Here is a 15,307-nt window from a genome sequence, read left to right as displayed (position 1 = left end):
TGATTTAAAAGATTATCATTTTATTTGTAATTGTAATGTTATAAATTGTTATTACTTCAATATCAAACGATTTACATATTTTCGTGTCAAATTTTCCTTTCCCCTTTCGTCTACCCCGGACTGGACTTGTTATGAGAAACTGGACGGGTGTTTCTAGAAAAGCAGAGGCCGCTAACCTTACCGGTGCACCTAGTCCATGCTCCTTGTTTTTAGTGGAGTTCGAGTTGCTCATTTGCGTTTGTTACTTCTATGTATGATTTTAGTTATTTTATGTTTTTTGTTGTGTATGTCTGTTTTCCATGTCTGGACTCTGTCCCTGGACTACATTCTTTTAATTACCGCTAGAATCTTGGTTCCCTTGATTATATATCTTTAAAATCGAGTATCATATAATTATTGAATAAGGCTCTTTAAGCTGTGTAAGCTTCTGAAAATTACCATTTACGAATCCGGAAACTTTCATTCCTTGTCCATTACAAATTGTACATATGACCGGCCTTCCCTCAAAAGCTTCTATAAAATAAAACATATGATTTATAGAAAAAGTGATCATTTTGTTGCATATACTATATATTTGTATAATCGTAATCATCTTTAATTTTTCCCGTTTGCATTATTTTAGACATCTTAGACAATTAACACACATTCGTGTTTTCCGTCAATATCATTATTCACCTTAACCGTAATTCAGTAAGCAATCTACGCAGAATTTTCTATGTAATGGCTTCGTGAAAGAAAACCATAATAATTTTACTAAAGGTGTTTTGTTTAAAACTATAATGAATTCAACAACTAAACACAGTTATCCTTACCTTTCTAAGTACTTAGAACATGGTGAGAAAAATGTTGTACTGTGATTCAATAACTAGCTCATAGTATATATTATATTTTTATCATTCCATAAATACGAAAATTTAAGATTGATTGATTGCCAATTGATTGTATTTTAGCAGTTACTCATTCAGGCCTAGAATGTTGTAAATCAAACAGACCTTCCCTTGTAGTAGTCTGTCATGCTAACCCGGATTTATTAAATGCAAGCCACAAAATCAACCATTAGCTGTTTACCATGTTTACTCAACGTAGGTATATTTATAACATCAGCAAAACAATCTTTACTGTTTTACTTCTATACGACTCATATATTGTTGAAAAATAATGACTTGGTATGTCTCAATCTCAAATCAAACCAACAAACCTCCTTAATTGAAATGAACTTGCTCTAAGATTTGTAATGCAGGTCAGAAAGTTTTTTTCCGTCTAAAAACAAAGTATTTACAGAAGTTCATCATCTCGATCGTCGTATATACACAACGAAAATTGAATTAAAATATTAAAAAAACAAATGTGGTACGTGTTTGCTGTTTATTAATATAAATTATGCAACCCTAGTTTCAACAATTTGTTTTTAATTAAGCAACGTTTTTGGAACGTGCTTAAGCTTAAAACATCGCTCTTTAAAGCTTTAAATTTAAGAAAAAAATCAATCCCGAAATATGGAATTGGCTTAAACGAAACCATGAAAACAACTTACTGTATTCTGTATGTTACAAAACTTTTATTGAGTCAGTAGAGTAGTAGCGTGTGTCCTTGAAACATGCATATTCATTCACTCCATCATTATTAGTACGTCTTACACATGAAATTAATTTAGAATCAAGTTAGAATTCGAACTTTACCCAACTAAGTATACAGACGTATGTATGTTATAATATTTATCTAGAAACTAACCACATGCTTTTCTGTATTACAATATTTGAAACCAGTGTCGATATTCAGTTTTTAAATGAAAGCATTAATAAAGATCAAAACGAACTATTTATTAATTTAATATTGATTACCATCTAACGACACATTTGTTCTTCAATAAGTTTTATCAAGTAAAAGGAAACGAAAAAAAAAATTACCACCAGACACAATTATATTGAAACGTTTTTGAAGTAAATGCACTGCAGTAAGTCAGACTAAATTACCATATGTATTTTTAATTGTTAAACCGAGTTATATGCTACTTTAGTACAAGTCCACATAAAATGCTGACACTGCCAATGGTAAAATGATTCATGGTGAAGAAAAAAACACCAAAGAAAACGATGCTTTTTCAGTCAACATATGCTATACATTCATATAACAACAATCTTTTATGCATTCAGATCTGCACTTTTTAGAAAATCATACAGTCATCTCCTACTGAAATCAACAAAATGAGGCCAAATCAAGAACGATAACTCTTCCAAAGTGCAAATTTCATGTACAATCTATATGCTTTTTATCTCAAAAGCGCAACAACTTAATGAAAAAAATAAGACGGTTATGTGGTCAGAAACTGTTTGTGAACAAGAAATAAGACAGAAATCGGTTGGTTTTAGACATGTATGAATCACCTTTTGTCTATTTTTTTGGTCTAAGAGTGGCACTTAAATATACCAAACTAGTTTCAGGTCATGAAACAAACACTTGATTTTGAAGGTAAAAACACATTCAAAGCAATGTGTAAAAGTTATAATGTTTATATCCTATAGGATATTTAATACCAAAAATAGATCGATCTATTTGTACACAATAATTCTAATGAACACTTCTTTGTCATGAAAACAGTAACAATTACAAATGTTACGCCCCGCCCCAAAGCACACCAAATAAATAAACGACGAAAAACGAAGTGGTTGCTCAAAAGTAAGTCAACACTTGTTTTGTGAAAGGTAAACACAAATTAGCCTAACGATTGACGTAAATTAATTTCAATTATTTCTCAGTTCATTTTGCATTGAAAAAAAATGTGCTTTAAATGAAAATGCAGGAAAAAATGCATACCCCAAAAGAGTAAATGGTCCAGCTCTTTCGATGCAATAAACTGCAAACGTGACGTCATTTATTCGATTCATCATGACACTAGGGTTACCAGTTGAAAAATTTGCTACAGTGCTTCTACCAAATCGTTCGAAAACTGTTCCTTGTCTTATACATGGGAAGGCACAGCGTGAATACTCTAAAACCAAACCAGGAAAATCATTGAAAGTAGTTGCCAATGGTTTTTAATTTGTTTTTAGCTTTATGTTTGAAACTAATGAATGTAGCGTTAAACCCTGTCATTCACACAATCATATACACGAGTCGTACATCACACACCGTTTACTTAGCAATATAATACTTCTTGTTAGACATTCTAGTTCACATTTATGTTGTATATCAAATGTTTACTGATAAGCTACTTAGGTATTTAGCAACTTTTAAATATTTAGTTTAATTCAAAGCACAAAGAAATAAAAATGTGTCAAGCGTTGAAAAATCCGTAACAAAACATTCTATGGAATTACTAGTCACAATTTCAGTGCACGCAATACAAAGGTAGAAGGAGAAACAAGAAACGATAATACCTTCACTTCGATATATATAACTTGATATGTTTTTACTTCCTAAACATCTTTTATAGTTTAATAAAACTGCATTGGATTATGAAGTATGGTCTCGTCCAGCACGCCCAGTCTCCTGTATATAGTCATCTATTTCATTGGCCTGGCAATAATGAAAACTGTATTTACATCTTTAACGTCTAGTCCCATGCTGGAGGAAGTAGAGCATAAAACAACTCTAATGTTACCTATAGGGTCTTTGTATGATGTATAAATGGTTTATTTTACAACTTCATCTGTTTTCATATGAAATATTTCAAACAGTCTGTTCCTATCATCATTTGGTCCACCTTCTTTATAGGCACCATATGCATCCTTACCAAATGATATTTCCAAGAGTTCTCGAAAACTTCGGCCGACAATTTTATTTGGCGAAAGAAAATCAGCATTCTTTGTGTTTCCTGTATTCTTTTTTTTTTGCTTAATAATTTAACCAGCTATTGAAAATTTGAAGCCGCATAATCACTCATTACTTTCAGAACCCAATATGTTACATTAGATTTATTTTGGTTTACAATTACTTCTTCACAATTTTTCATACTTAAATCTTTGATAATGTCATATTTCGTTTCCTCAGAAGCTGTTGCAGTAAGTGTTATCACTGGTACAATGTGACCAACAAGAGACGGTAACTCAGCTTGTCTTCCATGACATGGCCTGTATGCGTTCCTTTTCTTTAAATCTGGGTTTCCACTACAATTTCAATAAAATATTAATAGAATTACAAGATGTGATGATATTTTAAGGGTCTTAAATACTGTTTTGTTGGAGTTATTACTCCTACCTGGTGTGTTGGTGTTTATTACAAGTAAATGTAAATTAAATAATTAGACATACAGTGCTGTGTGTTATTAACACATGTACATGCTTCTGTACATGTATATGTACGTGCTTATTTTCAACAAAAAGCGACATATTCATGTACCTGTTATCTGTACACCTCAACTATATACATGTACATGTACTTGTAGAATTACTCATAACATTGTTTTTTTAATACTTATACTATGTTTAACCATTTTTTACACGCGTTTTACAAGTACATTTGTATAGGAGAGTTCTTCGTGATTTGTGATTTGGTTCTGGTTGGCAAAAAATCCAGTGAGTGGCATAGAGTATCAACTTTAAATCATCATAACTTTTTCATTTTTAAAGATAATTGAAAAATTCTTGTGGTTCCCAACATTGCAAATAAAATTGTTTTTATCCATGGAATTTTTAAATAAATATTCAGTAAGTAGACCATACGTACATAAGATTTTAATTATAATTTTATACAAAAATAGAGGTTTACATATAAAAATCACTACAAATTTATTTTTTCAAGTAAAACAGTTATAAATAATATGAATTATTTTATCTAAATGAAACATTTTACAGAACCAAAATTAATTGGATATGAAATAACAAAGTTAAAAGGTTTTGAAAATTGGCATTCTAATCATGAAATTGTCAATTGTTTATTTAGTTGTTTATTTGGTAACCATTTTGACACTTAATGATATGCAAATCAGTGAATATGACATCACTGATGAGATTGGCGAACTCTCCTATATGTATTATACAAACAACGTTTAGGGTAAATTAGTAGCTTGTGTAATATGAATACCATGTACAACCTTTGACTTACAAAATGCATGGCCAATTCATGCTGTCTTAACCTGATACATGTATAGGTTAAGTAGTTAATCGTCATTTATGGTTAAATGCGCCAGTATTGTAATCCCATACGCGTATGTAAGAATCTGTGTAGAATAGCGTCAACTACACGTGTAGAGGACATCTGCAGTGAAAAATTAAAAGTATGCATTCAAATATATTTGTTCGTCGTTTAAGTAATACAGTGGCAGATCCAGCTGATCTGGTTATGGAACCCCTCTTGACCCTTTTTCTATCTCTGCATTAACCCGTGATAGGCAAGTAAGAATTGCACTGTGCGTTATCGATTAATTAAGCGCATTATGATTTGTTAAATTCCTGGTAAAAGGGTCTATGAATCCGTGCACTCAAATATTACAATGTAATAATTGATCATAACTCAATATGCATTATTTCCATTTACAAGGGACCAGTATACACTATCAGTTGATCGGCTTAATTTCCCCTTCAATAATATGCATAGCCAGAGAAACCAAATATTGGCCTTGTCACTTAACTTTTACGTACTTCAAAGTTGAAAAAGACCCCTTCAACTGTTTTGTATTGAATCATGCGATGATCTTGTTGTGATCCGATAAAAATTTACAAACATGTTCAACATACTTTCCCTTACGTGTGCATATACATAAACACGAAATCTCTCGTTTCGAAAGAGAGAGAAAAAAGTCTCGAATTAACTGTCCATATGATTATTACACCCAAAATCAACAAAGATTAAATTATTGACCGAGTCACAAAGGTAAAATTAACCCGCAGCATGGTTGTATGTTACTGTATGTACACCTTTTATACTGAGACCATCGTGTTGATGAACCATTGAGTAATATTACTACAATAGTTTTAAATAAATGAAAAATAATTAAGCAAATTGTCCTTTAACCGTAAAAACCGGAGGAATCACATATGCTTTACTTTTTATTTAGTTATCCGTTTGGAAAAGATTCAAGAATCGAAAATGGCAGATGAAGTGCGTGCCGTTTAAATAGTCTGTAATATATACATGTACATGATGTAGATGTAGACCAGAAGGCGGGACTATTCGACGATGCACATGTATATCCAGGGACGTATAATAATGTTCTCTTTCAGCTTGCATACTAGTAGTATACAGGGAGTAAATAATGCTAAATTCCTATTTTCTCTGTCTGGTTTCTTGGACTGATTAAATTATTACTACCTTGAAATTGGGTACGACTCCGGGATCGGAGGAGAGGTTTTGGGAGGGTTGTTGATCGTCTGCTGGAAAATTTGTATGATTTGTATTCACGTATAGTTGAATGTGAAAATTTGTTGTTTGAAAGTTTACAATTTAAAAAGTTAAAGAAGTTCGTAGTTCTTTATAGTTGATAATTATACCAAATAACGCGACAATAGTCCAAAACTTGCGGATGATTATCTTTTAACATTCCCTTGTAGTGAGTATATCATTTAGTTAAATCATACAATGGGTGTATGATATTTCTGCTTTGACATATTGTATATCCCTTAAGCAGTGTATGGTAAATGGGTTTTATTTCAGAAAACTTATTTCACATATGTGACTTTCTCTTCAACGTTGAGCTCAGAAATATAACGGATGCTAAAACTCGAGGGCGGATTCGGGATTTCAGGTTGGGGGTGTATATATTCTTTTTTTCTTTTGCTGGTACTTAATATGGAGTTCGAAGCACTTTGTTTCATGTCATATATTTTAAAAATATACCAGGTGAGAACCCTAGGGAAGATGTGCCGGGCGTATCGCCCACTCAAAGTGCGAGGGAATTATATATAGTATAGTATACTATAGTATTGGCTTAGTTATTGGTTCGAGACTATCTATATTGGACTGAAGCGTAGACGAATTCCTTTATTTCTAGCCGAAGACCAAGAACTTAACCAATATGAAAAACATTACGCAATCATACCTTTATTGACTATCTAGTCCAATACACTAGGCCAATATGGACTTTAACGAGTCCAGTGTGACATATTATACGGGGACGGCTTAATCACGAATTGAACGGCAAGATCCCGTATTGGAACACTTTTTTAGTTTGTATTGTATCGACAGATTTAATCATAGTTAGGCTACTATTCGAAGTTATGTAAATAAAAGTTATTATTCCTTTAATGTACTAAAACCTTATCTACAGTTACTTCCGAGAGTTCTACAAGTATTCGTCCGCATAGAATTACGCATACATTGTGCACGTGAAAAGGGTGTCAATTGCGACAAGACCCATATATCTTAAATGGGAGGTGATCTTTCGAAGGGGTTCAATTTTTTTTATATATTACAAGAAGATTAGCTTTTGAAAAGGCCATCCATTCGGACGATTTCCAAACAAAAAAATATTTATCTTATTTTCCTATACAAGACTGGCAAAATTATATGTCCTCTTATACATTCTTCAGATTTTTGCATGCATATGTTACGGCTGCAAGGCGTTGCTGATGATATTATTAATTCGGTATTTACCTACTGTATTACATGTCACTGTATAGTATCATAGACATATAGTTATAGGTCTAAACTATAGTTATGCAGTACAAGGAGAAACTATGATTTTCAACTAAACGGCAAAACAGAGCTACGGAAAGTCCCGGAATTCTGGACGACTTTTAATTACTGTTTAATTTCTGACATTAACTTTTCAAAGCATTTTCTCAAACAAATGTTACATTTGTACTTAAAAAATTATTTTGTATACATGTAACTTCAGGTACTGCAATACCAGTTCAACTTTTAGGACTGTATTATGGACTGTACATACATGTAATATTATAGCTCTATTACGTTTTAAATTTAGTTTATAGTCCGCGAAACATGTGAGTGTTTAGAATAAACAAAGCCGATGTAATTAATCGCAATTAATAAATTAATTTTGCAATTTTAGAGTTTAGTAAACATCTCGTCGCGATAGGGCTTGATTGGTGTAGTAGCAAGCGGGGCTTAATTCTTTAATCTTTGCACGGTGTCGGCTAACGACTTCCATAATCTACAAACGTGTTTCGCACATTGTAATCGTTTAATGACTTTAAAAAAAACAGCAAAAAGGCAATAAAGCAACTAATCTAATTCCAAAAGAAAATTTCCGTAGAATTGAAAGCCCCCCGTAAACACTAATTAACCAGTCCGTATTTTATAATGTCGCAAAGTTGCTTTATTGCCTTTTTGCTGTGTTAGAAGAACAAAATACCATGGTACATTTAAACCACTAAAATAATAAAAATATTTCATAATTATTATAAAGAATATTTTGTGTTAAATATTGATCGACCTTTCTCTAAGTGTTGTAAATGTATACCCAATAAAGGTGTCATATGGGTTTATTCTGGCTATTCCAACATTCTAAAATTTAAAGGTAAAAATTATAAACTCCATGTAGGAATAGCCAGAACGGTTGTATAAAGAAGGGATTAAGTTTGTGTATACTGTAAAAACAAAACTTTAATTGGAATTCTAAATGTGTTGGAGTTACCTGTCACATTTTTGCTGTATGTATGAAATTTTATTTGGGATCTGTAAAGGTTTCATGTGAAAATTCTTATGAATTTTAGACTTGCAAGTGTTTAGGTGTCATTTAAAGTTTTCTTTTTTAACAAATAAAAAAAAATAAGATTTTTTTTTTCACAATTTTATTAAATATTCAATATTCATGATGACAATAAGTCATTGATAGTATACACTTTATTAGTACATAATATTCAAGCACTGATAACATTGTAAATAAATGAAAAAGCAGTAAATAAAGTTAAAGTACACATGATTTGTTTAAAAGAATCATACAATAAATGCATAAATAAAACATATAAACAAAGCACAACAGCTCAAGCACTAATCAAAAGTTCACAAGTCTACTCCAGATGCAAAAGATGAGAAGCAGTGTAAGCAAACGACTGATGTGAGTTCCTAGTTCTGTAGATGAATCTTTAGTGTTGTCAGTCTGGAGTCGATCTCCCGGTATTTGCGTTTTCTTGGGACACGTTTACCATGGGCTTGGTACTGGAGCAAGGTACAGGCATCGACGGCTTCTTCGTTTGTTTATTAATTAACTGAATTTAATTTTCAGTCTCTATCTTCTTTCCAATATTTCAACATTTTAAGTCTATATTTTATATGTTTATTACCATGAAAAAAGTTATAAATTTGGCAAAAATAGCCCCACATTTTTCTAAAACACATTATAATTTTGCTAATAAAATGTTTAAATCCAATGTTGAATCCAAAATTTACCTGTAAAATTAATTAGACAATAATTACTAAAACAACAAAACCTACTAAAACAACATCCATTGTTCTCTGCATGTAGGAATATCCAGAATATATATTTTTAAAATGTTGGAATAGCTAGAAGACACCGTCATATGTATTTGACCTTATTTATTTAAACCATTTCAAAATTAGGGGATGGCCATATAACATTAAAGAGGGGTCCAATCCAGATTTGTTTCATTCTTCGGTTGACTTACTGCAGCGTTTGGAAATGTTCACAGATTCACATGGGGTACATTTGTATGAGGCTGATTCAGAAAATCAACACAGCAGATTACATGTAGCTGCTACATGTAGTAGGACAAGTCATATTTTGACATATGGACAGTTTTTTGGTAAGGCTTTACACAGGCTTGCTCCGCCAACATATACTGACTAATATCCTCGTAATGGTAGCTTTTTACAGACCCAAAAATGTATACAAGTCCATATAAAACATGTAGTAGCAGCTTGTCTTTTTTTAAAGATGATATTTTGCTACCAAATGCCTATTTTGTACTAAGTTTGCTTTAAAAAGATTACATTCTCAAATATAAAGGAGGTAAAAACACATAAAGTAACATTAACTTTACCTATATGTATATTACCTACAGGTAATAGCTTATGTGACACCACCTTGATAGTTTACCATGTTTACGTTTGAAAATTTATTTAAAATTAGTAAAACAAATAAATGCACTCACCCCACATCATTGTTAACCTAGACCGCGCTTATTAGTTATTGAGAGTTGAACACAATACAAAATTTCGAATTCATTTGTACTGCATGAATACTGAACGAAATTGTCTGTATACATGTATATACAGTCACATAAATGTAATCGGAGTGTGCAGTGTTTATATCATCGATAAAACCATAACAAGGTCCATTCCCGATTTTTGTGTGTTTATATATCTAGTGTTTTATTACTATTTTTGTTAAATTTTGTTCCTATTTGTTATCTCTAATTTTTGTATACCCCTCAACATGTCGTGGCGAGGAATTATGTGATACCTTAATTTCGTGTTCCTCCGTATTTTTCGTGTAATGACAATTGTACATGTACTTTTGTGATTCACAATCTTGCACAATGTTGGTGACTCTGAAATGCTAAAATGGCATCTAAAAGTATCCCCAGGTAACAGTATACACTTTTATGAATACCAAAGTATTTGTACTGATTTAAAGATCATAACAAATCACGTTAATCGCAAATATTACCTCAAGATATTGGGTTTATACAAACAGATGTACCAAAAAAAATCTAAATTGAGAAACGTTAAGGCGAAATGAAACTGTAATCAATTAAGACCTAAATCTAGGCCTTAATGACCTTTGTACCCCTTTGTTTCTTTATTCCGCGTAAATATTATCAAAAATATAAATAATAGTATAAGTATTTTAAAAAAATGAAATAAAAGAAGCATACATGTGCAACAACCAAAAAGGCTAGGATAGATTTTTTTTGGTGGGGTATACAAACATCTTCCTGAAAGTCAGTTTATTACTCGACTTTAAGTGAAGAATCTCTAATAATTTGTATTGGCCAGTCTGATTTTGGTATTATCAAAATCCAATGTCAATTTTCATCACACTTCAAGGTTAGACACTCGGATGTATAGCAAGAATAGATATAAACGGTTAGTGTCGATTTCAGACTGGTTGAAGACAAATATCACTGACTACAGTTTTAATGTGTATTTAACATATCTGACCCGGTTTAGTAGAAAAAACAGTTTTATGATTACTTGGCGTATGTTTAACGAACCACGGAAAGCAGAGGTATAACGACTGTTTGTATAAATATTGATAAGTATTGACTATGACAAAACATTTGGACGTAAAAAAATAATTATCATTAAACATGTGACGATAATATAATTGTCCTTAGTTCGAATAACGGCTATAAAAGAAGTCTATAACTAAAATCTTCAACAACAACAGAAATACACTCCTATTTAACATATTTTTTTCTCTATTGTATTATCCAAACATCTAGGAAAATAGTAATATTTTATTTAAACAAAAATTCTCTCGAATTGTGTTGTTAACAAGAAACACAAAACTATAGTAAATAATAGAGCTATGATATTACATGTATGTACAGTCCATAATACAGTCCTAAAAGTTGAACAGGTATTGCAGTACCTGAAGTTACATGAATACAAAATAATTTTTCATAACAAATGTAACATTTGTTTGAGAAAATGCTTTGAAAAGTTAATGTCAGAAATTAAACAGTAATTATAAGTCGTCCAGATTTCCTGGACTTTCCGTAGTTTCCGTTTTGCCGTTTAGTTGAAAATCATAGTTTCCCCTTGTACTGCATAACTATAGTTTAGACCTATAACTATAGGTCTATGATACTATAAAGTGACATGTAATACAGTAGGTAAATACCGAATTAATAATAATATCGGCAACGACTTGCAGCCGTAACATGCATGCAAAAATCTGAAGAATGTATAAGAGGACATATAATTTTGCCAATCTTGTATAGGAAAATAAGATAAATATTTTTTTGTTTCGAAATCGTCCCAAAGGATGGCCTTTTTAAAAGCTAATCTTCTTGTAATATATAAAAAAAAATGAACCCCTTCGAAAGATCATCTCCCATTTAAGATATATGGGTCTTGTCGCAATTGACACCCTTTTCATGTGCACAATGTATGCGTAATTCTATGCGGACGAATACTTGTAGAACTCTCGGAAGTAACTGTAGATTAGGTTTTAGTACATTAAAGGAATAATAACTTTTATTTATTTAACTTCGAATAGTAGCCTTACTATGATTAAATCTGTCGATCCAATACAAACTAAAAAGGTGTTCCAATACGGAATCTTGTCGTCCAATTCGTGATGAAGCCGTCCCCATATAATATGTCATACTGGACTCGTTAAAGTCCATATTGGCCTAGTGTATTGGACTAGATAGTCAATAAAGGTATGATTGCGTAATGTTTTTCATATTGGTTAAGTTCTTGGTCTTCGGCTAGAAATAAAGAAATTAGTCTACACTTCAGTCCAATATAGATAGTCTCGAACCAATAACTAAGCCAATACTATACTATAAATTTGGTATGAAATAAGAAAATTCTGAGTGTAAATTATGTCAATTGTCATTCCATGAAATTATTCCCTCGCACTTTGAGTGGGCGATACGCCCGGCACATCTTCCCTAGAGTTCTCACCTGGTGTATTTTTAAAATTTATGACATGAAACAAAGTGTTTCGAACTCCATATTAAGTACTAGTAAAAGAAAAAAAGAACATATACACCCCAACTTGAAAACCGAATCCGCCCTCGAGTTTTAGCATCCGTTATATTTCCGAGTTCAACGTTGAAGAGAAAGTCACATATGTAAAATTAGTTTTCTGAAATAAAAGCCATTTACCATACACTGCTTAAGGGATATACAATATGTCAAAGCAATATCATACACCCATTGTATAATTTAACTAAATGATATACTCACTACAAGGAAATGTTAAAAGATAATCATCCGCAAGTTTTGGACTATTGTCGCGTTATTTGGTATAATTATCAACTATAAAGAAGTACGAACTTCTTTAACTTTTAAATTGTTAATTTTCAAACAACAAATTTTCACATTCAACTATACGTGAATACAAATCATACAAATTTTCCAGCAGACGAACAACAACACTCCCAAAACCTCTCTTCCGATCCCGGAGTCGTACCCAATTTCAAGGTAGTAATAATTTATTCAGTCCAAGAAACCAGACCGAGGAAATAGGAATTTAACATTATTTATTCCCTGTATACTACTAGTATGCAAGCTGCAAGAGAACATTATTATACGTCCCTGGATATACATGTGCATCGTCGAATAGTCCCGCCCTCTGGTCCACATCTACATCATGTACATGTTTATATTACAGACTATTTAAACCGCGCGCACTTCATCTGCCATTTTCGATTCTTCAATCTTTTCCAAACGGATAACTAAATAAAAAGTAAAGCATATGTGATTCCTCCGGTTTTTACGGTTAAAGGACAATTTGCTTAATTATTTTTCATTTATTTAAAACTATTATAGTAATATTACTCAATGGTTCATCAACACGATGGTCTCAGTATAAAAGGTGTACATACAGTAACATACAACCATGCTGCGGGTTAATTTTACCTTTGTGACTCGGTCAATAATTTAATCTTTGTTGATTTTGGGTGTAATAATCATATGGACAGTTAATTCGAGACTTTTTTCTCTCTCTTTCGAAACGAGAGATTTCGTGTTTATGTATATGCACACGTAAGGGAAAGTATGTTGAACATGTTTGTAAATTTTTATCGGATCACAACAAGATCATCGCATGATTCAATACAAAACAGTTGAAGGGGTCTTTTTCAACTTTGAAGTACGTAAAAGTTAAGTGACAAGGCCAATATTTGGTTTCTCTGGCTATGCATATTATTGAAGGGGAAATTAAGCCGATCAACTGGTAGTGTATACTGGTCCCTTGTAAATGGAAATAATGCATATTGAGTTATGATCAATTATTACATTGTAATATTTGAGTGCACGGATTCATAGACCCTTTTACCAGGAATTTAACAAATCATAATGCGCTTAATTAATCGATAACGCACAGTGCAATTCTTACTTGCCTATCACGGGTTAATGCAGAGATAGAAAAAGGGTCAAGAGGGGTTCCATAACCAAATCAGCTGGATCCGCCACTGTATTACTTAAACGACGAACAAATATATTTGAATGCATACTTTTAATTTTTCACTGCAGATGTCCTCTACACGTGTAGTTGACGCTATTCTACACAGATACTTACATACGCGTATGGGATTACAATACTGGCGCATTTAACCATAAATGACGATTAACTACTTAACCTATACATGTATCAGGTTAAGACAGCATAAATTGGCCATGCATTTTGTAATTCAAACGTTGTACATGGTATTCATATTACACAAGCTACTAATTTACCCTAAACGTCTTTTGTATAATACATATAGGAGAGTTCGCCAATCTCATCAGTGATGTCATATTCACTGATTTGCATATCATTAAGTGTCAAAATGGTTACCAAATAAACAACTAAATAAACAATTGACAATTTCATGATTAGAATTCCAATTTTCAAAACCTTTTAACTTTGTTATTTTATATCCAATTAATTTTGGTTCTGTAAAATGTTTCATTTAGATAAAATAATTTATATTATGCATGTGAATTTATAACTGTTTTACTTGAAAAAATAAATTTGTAGTGATATTTATATGTAACCTCTATTTTTGTATAAAATTATAATTAAAATCTTATGTACATATGGTCTAATTACTTAATATTTATTTACAAATCCCATGGATAAAAAGAATTTTATTTGCAATGTTGGGAAGAATTTTTCAATTATCTTTAAAAATGAAAAAGTTATGATGATTTAAAGTTGATACCCTATGCCACTCACTGGATTTTTTGCCAACCAAAACCAAATCACAGGTAAGAACTCTCCTATACATATGTACTTGTAAAACGCGTGTAACAAATGGTTAAACATAGTATAAGTATTAAAAAAAAACAATGTTATGAGTAATTCTACAAGTACATGTACATGTATATAGTTGAGGTGTACAGATAACAGGTACATGAATATGTCGCTTTTTGTTGCAAATAAGCACGTACATATACATGTACAGAAGCATGTACATGTGTTACTAACACACAGCACTGTATGTCTAATTATTTAATTTACATTTACTTGTAATAAACACCAACACACCAGGTAGGAGTAATAACTCCAACAAAACAGTATCTAAGACCCTTAAAACATCATCACATCTTGTACTTCTATTAATATTTTATTGAAATTGTAGTGGAAACCCAGATTTAAAGAAAAGAAACGCATACAGGCCATGTCATGGAAGACTAGCTGAGTTACGGTCTCTTGTTGGTCACAATGTACCAGTGATAACACTTACTGCAACAGCTTCTGGGGAAACGAAACATGACATTATCA

General features: G+C 31.8%; 1 pseudogene; it reads right to left on the bottom strand.

Annotated features, from left to right (window-relative positions):
• Positions 1-385: 385 nt before the first annotated feature.
• LOC148606629 (recQ-like DNA helicase Blm) lies at positions 386-15,302 on the bottom strand (annotated as a pseudogene).
• Between the last annotated feature and the right edge of the window lie 5 nt (positions 15,303-15,307).

The sequence above is a fragment of the Perna viridis genome, chromosome 9 (assembly GCF_037379345.1).
Source record: "Perna viridis isolate PV_CMFRI_1.1 ecotype Kerala chromosome 9, ASM3737934v1, whole genome shotgun sequence".
Taxonomy (NCBI): Eukaryota; Metazoa; Mollusca; class Bivalvia; order Mytilida; family Mytilidae; genus Perna; species Perna viridis.
Note: the sequence above shows the minus strand (reverse complement) of the source record. Positions and strands in the feature narration are given on the sequence as shown.